Here is a 13,021-nt window from a genome sequence, read left to right on the forward strand (position 1 = left end):
TGCTACATCGAACACGTTCTCTTTGAGAATTACTCTTATTCCTCTGTGTTGCCTATAAGAGCCATCCAAAGACTATCATGCCCAGAAGGATCCTCTTAAAATCCATAAATAGCATTAAGGACAAAATTAGCAACAAAGGCTGCTTTGGTCACAACGGGACTTAGTCCCCAAAGTCGCATTGCCACTGCCTCTCGCCGACTTCTCCCAGGGACTGAGGAGCTCCTACCTTTAGCTCCTCCTAATTGGTATCCTGAGGCTTTTCTATGGAGACTCCCCTATCTTTTCCCTACAGAGCTGATAAATTTGCTGAATTCCAAAGATTGGGGTGAAGTTATGGCTTGAATCCGGGCCTAAAAAGAGTTCAAACAGGTGTCAAATTCCATGCGTGAGCAGGAAGTGTCTAGAACCTTAGTATAACCCTCCAGAGCCCAAGGCCTGGGGCCACAGAATTCTGGGCTGCGGTGGAGGGCTGGGGGGTGGAAGGCTCCACATTATTGCAAGGGGTCTGCAAATCCATTTATGAATCAAGCATTGTCTCTGACTAAATGAGTGCTATGTTTTGCAAACATACATAATTTTTCAAGTGTACCACAGAGCTGACTGGAACTAACAAAGTAAACATTCATTTAAAAATAGCTCTAAATTCACACCAGGCTCATGCACTTTCTTTGCCCAGGGGGATACTACAAGGGACACTACTATGCAATGACTCTCAGCTCCAGGAAAGAGGAATCGGTGGCTGTCGCTGTACTCCTAGCACCTCGTTCAAGGCCGGCACTGACTAGGTGCCTAATAGATGTTTGCCAGGACTCCGTGGAATCTTTTTACTTTGAAAAGGCAGGCTTATATTTGAAAAAGGTTAGCAACCACTGGCTACCCCCTGTAGTTAATAAAACAATCTTTCTGTGGTTTATATAGCCTTTAAAAAAGAATTGCTTTCACGCACATCACTGCATTTGGCCCTAAAGAATAACCTCACAAGGGAAGTGAACTCAGAGGCAAGGAGGCTACTAGTGGGGGGCTGCAAGCAACAGGTGGTAGAACCGGGCTTCAGCAGCACATCGAGGGATTGCAGCATCTCTCTCCTGTCCCTCTGGTAGCTGGAATGGCTCAGATGAGTGACATCTAGGTAAGATAAGGCCCTAAAATTAGACCGGCGTTTCATCAAGTCAACTTAGTTACGGTAAGAATTACAAAGATAGTGCAGAGTTCCTTGCATTTAAAGAGAGAAGCTGGGAAGTTGCCTGAGACATTGCAGGCTAGAGACTCTCGTATTACTATCATTTTTCCCTTTTCTGCCATTAAATAGTAATATAATGGTGGGGCAAAATGAAGGTTAATCTCTGTGTACTTTGGGTTATTTTGACCCAAAGGTTTAAGAATGGTGAAAGATGATCAAGATATGAAACCCAATGCAAACTGCAATCAGAAGAATACTGATTAAGGGCGCCTGGGTGGCTCAGTCGGTTAAGCGTCCGACTTCAGCTCAGGTCATGATCTCATGGTTCTTGAGTTCAAGCCCCGCATCAGGCTCTGTGCTGACAGCTCAGAGCCTGGAGCTCACTTTGGATTCTGTGTCTCCCTCTCTCTCTGCTCCTCCCCAGCATATGCTCTGTCTCACTCTCTCAAAAATAAATAAACATTAAGAAAAAGAAGAATACTGATTAAAATAAGGTGCATTTGTCCAATGGAATTGGGCACAGTAGTTACAATTATACAGACTTGTATTTGTGGGTATGATTGACTACTGAAAGCAAATGAAAAGTTTTCATTTCCTGTACAGTGTTTTCCCATTTATGTAAAATTGTATACATTCTTACACATGCAAGGACACGCCTGGGCTAAGTGACGGTCACCCAACATTAAACAGCTCTGCACTGCGGGATTTCACGTGGCTTTGACTCTCCTACTTCTGCATGTTATGAGCGTGCATGATGAGGTGCAACCAATGGCATGTTCTCTGAGTCCGCCTGCATTGCTGATCCTACAGAGGATGATGTAGCCCCACGGGGCACTCGTTTTATTAGCTATTCCTCGCACAACATCCAAAGTTGATTGGACATCCCATTTCCCTGGATAACCAGGGACTGAACCTTGATGCACCATGTGGGGAGCTGAGGTGGGAGCAGAAGTGACTGGGCCACCACATGGCTCAGGTTACAGTGCTCGCTGCTTCCCCGGTGCTGCCCAGCAGGCTCTCCCAGGAGCAGCAGGACACCAGCCAGTGGGGGAGCCCATAGTCTGCCCTGCCCGCCTTTTCCACGGAGGCCCCGCTTTGTTCTCTCTGCATTTGCTTCCCAGTCCCTGGGAGGTATCTGCGAGGGTGGGAGGATGGACACATTTGTCCCCTCCCAGCCTGCCAGGTGTCACGGGGTCTGTGTCCATGGCCTCCCTCCTCACAAGGAGAGCCTCCCGTGAAGGCTTACCCTGAGCAGGTGAGGGATTTGGAGTCTGAGGGCCCTGCTGTGTCCTGAGGGCTTACCAGGCATGAGAAGGTGCTTTCTGAGCCTCAGTTTCTTCACGTGTAAAATTAGAATCATAATGTTGCCTTGGATGAGGAGCAAGTGAGAGGCTGTCTATGGAAGCACTTTGCAAGTTTCACAATGGTCATGTAGTCAGGAGATCAGCAAAACCACAAGGCCTTTAGAATTAGACATGGATCCAAAGGTGCCCGGCCATGTACAGTCTGGGGACTCGGGGTGACTTGGGGAGCTCGCACAGCCTCCCCTTCTGACCTGAAAAATGGGTTACTCTGCTCTTTGCCCTGCCCTCCGGCCGGAGGCCGAGGCCCTCCAGGTAGAGCTGTGATTTTTGCACTCTCTAGAGAACCAAGGCTCAAATTAAACTTTCTCATGAGCAATTATTCAGAGGTTGTGGGGGTGGGGGATGCCCTGTGGCTGGAACCCAGCCTCCCCCACTTTGTTTTTATTTTTACACCCCTGAAGTCCCAAACCAGCTGTCTGAATCACTTGCAAACAACGCCAAAACAATTTTCATGCGTCACAGGAGGCCACGGGCTCCAGCCACGCCTCAGGATGGTGCACTAAAAATATCTTCCCAGAGCTATTTTTAAGGCCCTGCGGGCTGTCAGCCACAGGTCGAGAGAGCAGAACTCCTGGTGGCGCGCACCAAAGGGCGTCACGCTTATTACTCGGTGGGCCTTCGGGCCAGTTAAGGAGCTGGACTTCAAACCCTGCATCCTCCTCTCTGACCACAGGGATTTGTCACAGTGCGAAGGCGCACGCTCCAAGTGCAGATTTGACCTCCCTGGGGACCGGCAGACAGGGCCACCATGACATCATTTGTGTGCAACCTATCCACACTGGGCATTCTGTGAGCCACTGGCATGGAGACTTCTGCCAAGCGACGACACTGGATACCCATCACTCGTGTTCGAACAGTCATTTATAATTTTCAAAGCACATTCACCTCCGTTACCTTCTCCGATCCTCATGGCACTCCTGCTAAATGGATATTATTGTCCCCATTTTATATATCAGGACAGTAAAGCACTGTTTGTGCTTTTATAACACTCCCGTTAGGCTACAGAACACAAAGCAAATTGTCTAGCAGGTTTGAAGGTGGGATGATCTTGGACATCTCACCGTGGGCTTAGCATCTTCCTTCTTAGTCTCCTACACGGTGGCCACACCCGCTCCACTGTTGTCTGACTGCTCTCCATTCATTCGTTCATTCATTCATTTATTCCTTTGACAAACATTTCCTGAGCTCCCACTCCGGTCAAGGTCCCACTTTACTTTGCTCAGAGATAAATGATGTCTTCTCTGCCCTGGGGAGGTGGCAGTGATAGGGCACAACTCTACAGGGTGGTGGGAGAAGTCATGAAAGGCTTTAGGAAGAGGTCATCCCTATGTGGGTCTGAAGGCTGAATAAGAAACAGAAGGGGAGCAATCCAGACAGAGGGAGCAGCCTGGGACAGGCAGGAGACGCAGGAGAGCAGGGAACACGGGGGATCGCAAAGCAGGTCAGAGCAGGTGCAGGCAAGAGGCAGGAACCAGGAGGCTGGACCATGAGCAGGGTTAGAGCAGGAGCGCAGGGGCTGCCTGCAGGGCATGGATGGCACTGGAAGTTTTCAGCAGAGAATAGCACGATCCCATGTGTGGGTACAAGCATCCCTATGTTAGCTGTGCAGGGGACTGAAGGGGAAAGAGGCTGGGGAGAAGGAGGCCAGGTTGGAGGTTGTTTAATAGCTCAGGTGAGACAGGCTAGGGGCCTGGACTGAGGTAGGTAGGGTCAGAGAGGATGAAAAAGAAAGATCCACGAGGTGCCTGGGTGGCTCAGTTGGTTAGGTGTCCAACTCTCGATTTCGGCTCAGGTCACGATCTCACGGTTTGTGAGTTCGAGCCCCTCATCTGGCTCTGTGCTGGCGGTGCGGAGCCTGCTTGGGATTCTGTCTCCCTCTCTCTCTGTCCCTCTCCTGCTTGCTCTGTATCTCTCTCTCAAAAATAAATAAAAATAAACTCAGAAAAAAAAAAGAAAGAAAAAGAAGGATCCAATTCGAGAAGTACTTAAAAAGTAATTAAAAGGCAGGCTAAAAATGAGTCACAGGGCTGAGTGGCCAGTTGGATGTGTGGGGGCAGGAGGAGAGTCTGAGGCAAGCCCAGGGTTCAGCCCTGGGTGACTGAGAACAGGTTGATGCCATTCAGCAAGCAGGGGAACACGGAGGAGGGGCAGGCCGAGGGAAAGGAAAGGCTTGTTTTGAGTCTTTTGTGATGAGGAGCCAGTTGGAGATCCCAGTGGCTGTAATAAGCAGGAAGGAAGTCAGATACACAATTGGGAGATCAGAGGAGAAATCAGGCTTGGAGTTAAGAGTTTGGAAGGGAGTGGGGAGCTGAGGAAGCCTGTAGGGCAGTGGGTCTCAGCCTTTCACTCCCATCCAAATCAGCTGGGCAGCTTTAAAAAAAAAGGGATCTGAACCCCATCCCCAGAAATTCTGTATCAATTGCTGTGCAGTGGGTCCTCATTTCAGGATATTTTACAAGTTCCCAGGTGCTCCTTCTGACAAGCAGCCAGCGTTGGGAAACACAGCCATAGAGAGGTGAGGATAGACTGGAGGTGGCCTAGATGGATGGCAGATGGACAGACACCAACACGAGAGGCCCAGGGAGGATGGAGAGCCCCAAATCCGACTGGTCTCCAGAGAGGAGGCCGCCAGGAGACAGCATTATCTCCAGAGCCAAAGGAGGGACAGGGGGAAGGTTGCTGAGCAGGAGGCCCTGTGAACTCTGTCAGATGCTCAGGAGGGGCCGGGCAGCTCGAGGGTGGAGGGTGTCTAGGGGCTGACCTAGGCCAGAGCAGACGTGGGGCGGGGGTGGGGATTGCAGAGGCTGGTTGGCTCAGACTCAGTGAAGGTACGCAAGGGGGGAAATAAAGACCACAGAAGGTAAGCAAGTGTGTTAGGAAACGCGGCTGCGAATGGAAGCAGAGGGAATACACAGAGGGAAACAGCGTGGGGAGGCAGGATCGACAGCCTTGAGCAGTCTGTCCCAGGGGGAAGAAGGCAAGGAGGACAAGCTGACACCATTCTGGATGATGGGAGCGTTAATAGAGGGTGGTCCCAGGTCCCTGAGAGACTGGGCTTCAGAGCCCAGTGGAGAGATCAGTCCTAGGAGAAGGGATGCTCCCCGGTCTGGGGCAGCAAGGACCAGAGACACTGTCACCTGCCTCCCTAGAGCCCAGCACCTGTCCCCGCCCCAGAAAGGTGTATGGATGGCCGGCAGACACTGCTGCTTCCCTCCTCCCCACGGGCCCTCCTCTAGCCCTTCTTTCTCGTGCTTCCCTCCCATGTTTTCCTCCCTCTGCTCTAGCAAGAGATGCCAGGCGGGGCCTTGGTGCAGCCGGCTCCCACACGCTCCTGCCCACTCCTCTTGCCCAGAATGTTCTTACCAACTGTTAAGTAGACTATGAATGCCTTGAAAGCAGTGACTCAAAGTTTGCTAAAACAGTTGGTTCTGAACATATGGTAGGTTCCTAATAGACATATGGTGTGCAAATTCATGTCTATACACATACGTAAACATAAAGCCTTGACACAGATGTATTTATAAATATATATGTGTGCCTAATTGTGCGTGCTTACCATAGGGTAGACACATATGCCCACGCGGGGCACCCGTGCATTCACCAAGCTATCCCTGCAGGACCCTGCCTGCCGTTCTCTATGACATGCTCCCACATCCCAGGAAGAAGCCCCGTGGACACAGGCCTGGCCCAGGCACACTTCCTGGATACAGTTGTTCTAGTTTAGGAAACACCGCGGGTCACTTGAATTTTGGAAGGCAAACACTTCTGACATGTGGCTAAAGGGAAGGAAATTTACCTCACATCATGGGATTTATGCTTCATGAGGCTCATTTTTTTAAGAGGAAACGGCTTCTAGGAAGGTAACAGGAAAGGGCATCTTTTTATCACTTGTCTTCATTTTCTATTTGCTCAAGAAACATATGGCAGAATCAGTGACTCACATGTAACTTTCAGTCTTTATTTCCTAGTTTATAAGAGACATTAAAAAAGGCCCAGTGTGGGGCGCCTGGGTGGCTCAGTCGATTGGGCGTCCGACTTTGGCTCAGGTCACGATCTCGCGGACCGTGAGTTCGAGCCCCGCGTCGGGCTCTGGGCTGATGGCTCAGAGCCTGGAGCCTGCTTCCGATTCTGTGTCTCCCTCTCTCTCTGCCCCTCCCCCGTTCATGCTCTGTCTCTCTCTGTCTCAAAAATAAGTAAACTTAAAAAAAAAAAAAAGACCCAGTGAAGCAAGCACTCTAATATTTTCAAGCTTCTAACACCAATTCTTGTTTCTACCCACAAATGTTAGGGTATATTCACAAAAAAATTTTTGTTTTCCATCCAAATTCAGTCTCTTTTATTTAAATATATTTAAATTTTTCGGGGCGCCTGGGTGGCGCAGTCGGTTAAGCGTCCGACTTCAGCCAGGTCACGATCTCGCGGTCCGTGAGTTCGAGCCCCGCGTCAGGCTCTGGGCTGATGGCTCGGAGCCTGGAGCCTGTTTCCGATTCTGTGTCTCCCTCTCTCTCTGCCCCTCCCCCGTTCATGCTCTGTCTCTCTCTGTCCCAAAAATAAATAAAAAATGTTGAAAAAAAAATTAAAAAAAAAAAAAAAAAAAGAAAAAAAAAAGAAGAAAAATAAATATATTTAAATTTTTCTAACACAAAAATTGTTCTCTTTAAGCCAAAAAGTTTCCTAATTCCAGATAAAAAATAAGCACATGGATGATATAATATTGTGGGCTGATATATATATATATATATATAATATATGTAATAATATACAAATAATAATATATATACATATATATTATTACTATTATTTTTACCTTGTGTGTGGCCTTTGGTTAAGCAAAGAGACACGGTCCCTTCTGATTGTGAAGGACAGTGAGCAGGAGTCATGTCTATGCCTTTGACGACCAAGCACCAGCAGCCCCCACACGCCTATTGTACAATGTGTGTAAAATATGTCAGCTTGGGCCAGGTCAGCATGAGGCAGAATTTCTTAGAAAGTTAGAGCCACTGGCTCATGATGCATTGGTTCTACTGAGGTCCTTTGAGTAGCCCACTCCATTCCCCCCCTGTTTTGCTTGGCCATAGATATGGCCCCTGATGCTGGCTAGCCACTCTGCCATATAGAACACTCCCAGGCTCCCTGGTTGCCATTTTCCTGCCCTTATGATTTTTCTATCCCTGATTGCTTGAGTGATCAGGTAGGATTGTCCCTCTTGGAATAAGAAGATGGAAGCCAATGGAGTTACCATTTTCTGTCTCAGAAGGGCATCTGGAAACAGGTGTTTCTAGAACTGTGGGATCTTCCTGCCTCCTAGCCCTCTGCCACTCTCCCATGCTGATGGCTTCCTGAAGCGTGCGCAGTCATGTCTTTAGGCCTCAGAAGCCCATGCGTTTGCCTGGAGACAAGCGGACAAAAACTGGTGGGGACAGGGGCCAGGCTGCAGGAGGAACTGAATCCCAGGGATAAAGGGGGCAGTGGCAGCCATCAAGAGAAGAGGAAAACAGGTTGAAACCCCAGGCCTTACATGAGGAAGTGAGAACAGGGAGCCTGAATGGACCTCAGAAGGGAGCTGGTGGAGTTCAGCGCAACTAGTGTGGGAAGGAGGAAGAACTGAAGCAAGGAAGGGGTAGAAACACAAGATCTTTCTAGTTCCTACTTCACTTCCAATCTGGACCCTGCTGGGGATAATCTATCAGAACACAGGTCTTCCTGACACCTGCTAAATACAGCTGCAGACCTGACTGGGGCCATGGGTCCTCCAGGAGAGAGCATCACAGACATCGTCATCACTCACTCAAGGGGAGCAGTTATTAATAATGGCAGTTTCATCAGATACATACCAGATGCCAGCTGGGGGAACACCCAGCTCCTATTTCATTCAAGCTTCATGAGGAGCAGCTCAAGGAAGAAGGATCCTGGAACAGAGAATGCTAAGGGGAGACAGGACAACTGTCTTCAAGTATCTGAGGTGCCAGCCTATGTGTGTAAGAGGGGCAAGCTTGCTCCCTGAGAGCCCAGAGGAAGAGAAGGTAGCAGATTACAAGTCACTGAAAGGCGACCTTGGGAGGTGGTGAGTTCCCTGTGCTAGAGAGATTCAAGCAGAAGCCATGGGACCATTTGTCAGGCGTATCCCACAGGGTTTGCCTTTGTAATTAGGCCTTTGTAATCATTCCCTCAGGCCGGAGCTGAAGCTTGGTCCAGCCTCCCGTTTCCTCTGTGGGTCTCTTTTGGGTTGCGCAGATAGGGCTCAGCCAAGACTGTTGCACCTCTGAAGCCTAAGCTGTCCTCTGGTGAGCAGAGCTTGTCCCTGTCTGGCCTATGACCTTTGCTTACTAAAAGGGAGCAGGGACCTCACTGGTACTGACCCAGAGTCCCAGCTTTGACCATATGAGAAAGGTATTAATAGCTTAATGAGGAACGCAGGGCTCACAGAGTTTGTAAAACTAGCTGGTGAGAGGAAGCCTGGCCCAGAGGCTCCAAGCCACTAGGCCATGCTGACTTTGGAAGACATTCTTAAGTAAGAAGAGGAATGGAGATAATTATTCCCCCTAAATTAATCTGTTGTAAACCAAGTTTTTTTTAATGCATTCTTTACAATGGGTGTTTAGCAACACATGGTTTCATCCTCAGTCCCCACCCACGGAATTTTTTGTTTTCTACGTTCTTCTCTCTCATCAAGGGCCACGTAGGTTAGATTAGGGATTACCAAACTCTGGGGAGTTGTCCTACCTGATCATTGCTTCTTTGATTTTGTAATCCATTCTCCCACCTCTTCCTACAAATGCTTTCTCGGGGAGATGGGGACATGCAGGTACACGTGAAAATCAGGCAAACTCAAACACATTTTGGGAGATGTGGGGGCGGGGCAACAAGATATTCTGGGTAGTCTTGGACCTTACGTCTTGGGTCAGGAGTCCAGAAGTTACATGAACGAGACCAGCAGGAGATGGCAGGGGAGAGGCCGTGCTGCCGAGTCACTGCCGGACCCTGTGGTCGCTTTGCCTCTCAGATGTCAGTGCGTCCAGGGATAAAGCCAGCTGTGATAGCTGGACACACGGGCCATACCTGAACCTTTGGTCTTAGAGAGCAGCGCTCTGTTTCGGCTCAGGTCATGATCTCACGGTTTGTGGGTCTGAGCCCTGCCTCAGGCTCTGTGCTGACAGCTCAGAGCCCAGAGCCTGCTTTGGATTCTGTTTCCCTCTCGCTCTCTGCCCCTCCCCTGCTCCGTCTCTCTCTCAAAAATAAGTAAACATTAAAAAAAAAATTTTTTTTTTAAAAGCAGCTCTCTGTGTGTGATTGGGAGGTGGCAGTATCTACTTCCCACACACCTGGAGTGTGTACTTGGGAGCCTCACACCTGCAGGTGGGAAATCCGCCCTTATCTTCTATGGCCCACCTCCCCAGGGAAGGCCTTGCCTTCTCATAGCTCTCAGGAAAGGCTTCAAAAGAGTCAAGAAGTCCCTGTCCCTTCTTTACTTTCACTAGGACACCTTATACGCCAACCCTAGGGAAAAAGCCATGACATGTTGATGAAGACGGAGGTAGGGATTATTGCCTGAAGAGAAATCAAATAAAATGGGGGGGGGGGAGTAGGGGTCAGGGGGAAATGAAGCCCTTTTCAAGCAACATGTGCGTCTCCCCCACCAATGTGCTTTGATCCCCAGGTGGAAGAGGACAGACAGCCTAGGGCGATCTAAAACACAGAAGCTGGGGGATAAAGAATGTTTCATTTCCAAACTGATTAAGTTATGGGAAATAGACCCTTAAGAAAAGTCAGGGCATTTCCATCTCCTGAGGCCCTTAAAATGTAGGCAAGGTGCGCACTTTAATGGAAACCAAAGGGGAAAATCCCACCCCCCCAAATGGGACAGGAAAGATGGACACGAGAGGCCTGCCGTTCATAATCGGCGCTCTTTTGTCATTTCAAAATAAATTAATTAATGGATTATTTGGCTTGTTGTCCATTTGTTTTGGGGTTATTCTGTGTTAACAAATAAAAGAAGGGAGGGAGGGAAGCGTAGGAAAAAGGCAAATGATTAAGGAAACGATCTGCCTAAATTACAACTATCCCCTCAAGCTTTCAGAAGGGCAGAAGGTTTGCCAGAGAAAAATAGTATCCATGGAGGTAGAGCTTTCTTCACTCCCCTGAGCATCAGGAAGAGGAAAGAAGAAACAGCAAAAGAAGGGAAGAGGAGAAAAGAAGGAAAAAGAAAAGATGAGAAGGAAGGGAGGGACGGAGGGAGGGAAGGAGGGAGGAAGATAGTCATCAGAAATTAAATAATTATTTCTTTTTTCAATTGTAAAAATAGCTTAATTTTTGGCATATATTTAGTGTGGTATATTCAATTATATTCTTTCTACTCTTGCGCCAATATTCCCCGGAAAACTTTATCAGTGCAGCTCCCAAGATTTCAGCACAGAGTCCCAGGCTCTAAATGTTATTCCTCTTACTGTCAAATTTTAAAGGCACAGCCATCCCTCTGTGACTCTGTTTACTGGTATGTGACAGAAGAACCAGGAGAACAAAGAGATCTCTTTTGCTGATGGGACTGGAGACGCTCGCTGTACTCAGGGTCGTGGGTGCACAGTGAGAAGGCTGTGTCTGCCTGGTGGGGAAAGAGATGTGGAGAAATGGGAAAACCATACCACGCATGTGTCCAGATGTGCGGAAACCTGAGACGAAGAAATTCATATCAAAACCGGTGTGGAACAAGGGAGACCCAACAGCACCAGCAGAGGTTCGTGCGGAGCCGCCCTGGAGAGACATCAGCATGACCCAAGTCTGGTGGGCACCCCCCAGACAACCGCCCTGCTGGAACAAACTGGAACAGAGCAATTGAATAGTCAAATGCACCTCAGTTTTGGAGTATCAGGGACCACAGATGAGAAATCATCTGAAAGGTTTTAACCAGTACATTTAAAAGAGTGAGTGGGAAGTCAGAAAAGGGGCTGGTGAGTGTGGCCACGGTCGTCAGTGTCTTGCTGTGAGGAGGGACAGAACCCAAGCAACTGGTCAGGGATGGGAGGGAGGGAATGGCATTTAAAGACAGAAGACTGGGGGCGCCTGGGTGGCTCAGTTGGTTTAGCATCCAACTTCGGCTCAGGTCATGATCTCACAGTTCGTGAGTTCGAGCCCCGCGTCGGGCTCTGTGCTGACAGCTCGGAGCCTGGAGCCTGCTTCGGATTCTGTGTCTCCCTCTCTCTCTGCCTCTCCCCTGCTCACACTCTGTCTCTCTGTTTCTCTCAAAAATAAATAAACATTTTAAATACATACATACATACATACATACATACATACATAAAGAAGGAAGACTGCCTGCTGGTGGGATGCCCGACCAGACTGGGAGAGGCTGGCAGAGGCTGGCGATGTGCTGATGCAGGAGATGCTGCAGGAACACAGTCCCTGAGTGGGGGCAAGGGGGAGGGCCCCAGGCAGGAGGAGGGGAGCTGCGTCCACCAGAGCAGAGGGAAGAAGCCGATGCCCAGGCAGCTGTGGCTCTACGGGGGTGGGGTGGAAATGAGGGTGTTTCTCTCCGGTGGTTTCTATTAAAGGCAAAGGAGGCGAGGCTGTCAGGTGGAAGAGAAGGGGTTAGAGAAAGGACAAAGCATGCAATTGGCAAGCTTTCCGGAAGAGTTCTGGAGGATGGCAGGACGGCACAGAGGTGTGTGATTGTAAGCGCAGCAGAAGGGGGGAGGAGAAAGAATGGAGTAAGCCACCCGCTTCATGCCTGGGGAATGTTGTTGTAGCACGGACGAGCAGAGGACCAGCCGGCCACTGCATTGGAGGATCCCCATGTGCCAGTCTCTCAAGGTCTGTTCTTGGCATCTATTCAGTTTCTCCAGCAAGGATGAGTCTGGCTCCTTTCTGGAGGGCAATTGCCTGGCTGAAGTGTCCTGCGGCAGTTGGGGAAAGGGGGGGGACCTCGCTGGTCCTCCTACAGATTTCACCGAACCCCGCTTTCATCCCATGTGCCACCCCACCCCCCTCCACTGAGCCCGGGGACCTGAAGGTCAGAATCCATTCTGGTAATTTGCTTAGAGACTAAATCCCCATTCTCCTGCTGGCGCTGGTGGGAAAGGGCTGGGTGCAAGACAGGTGCAAGCACCTGACCGTGTGAGGCGGGGTAAGGAACAGGGGTATTCGGTCTGCAGGTGTACCTTAACACAGTGGTCCTCTTTTCATGCCTCAGCCACACCCTGACCTTCACAGTTTGGGTGAGAAGCCAGTTCAGGCCCTGGAGCAGGGAATTCTGTTGTCCCACATCCCCAGAGCTGGACCAGAAGCGGAGGGGTGGGGGTGGGGGTGGGGGGAGGCGAGTGTATGTGTGCGTGGGCTCCTGCAGGGCACAGCTGCTAGGCCCCTGGGCTCCTCACCCTGTGACTGTGGGAAAGCCTGCATTGGGGCCACCTGAAGAGCCAGGTGAAGGGCAGATATTTATACCACCTGGCTCCCAGCAACATACTGTGTCTAACATTTAATTCAG

This window comes from Neofelis nebulosa, chromosome 5, assembly GCF_028018385.1.
Source record: "Neofelis nebulosa isolate mNeoNeb1 chromosome 5, mNeoNeb1.pri, whole genome shotgun sequence".
Taxonomy (NCBI): domain Eukaryota; kingdom Metazoa; phylum Chordata; class Mammalia; order Carnivora; family Felidae; genus Neofelis; species Neofelis nebulosa.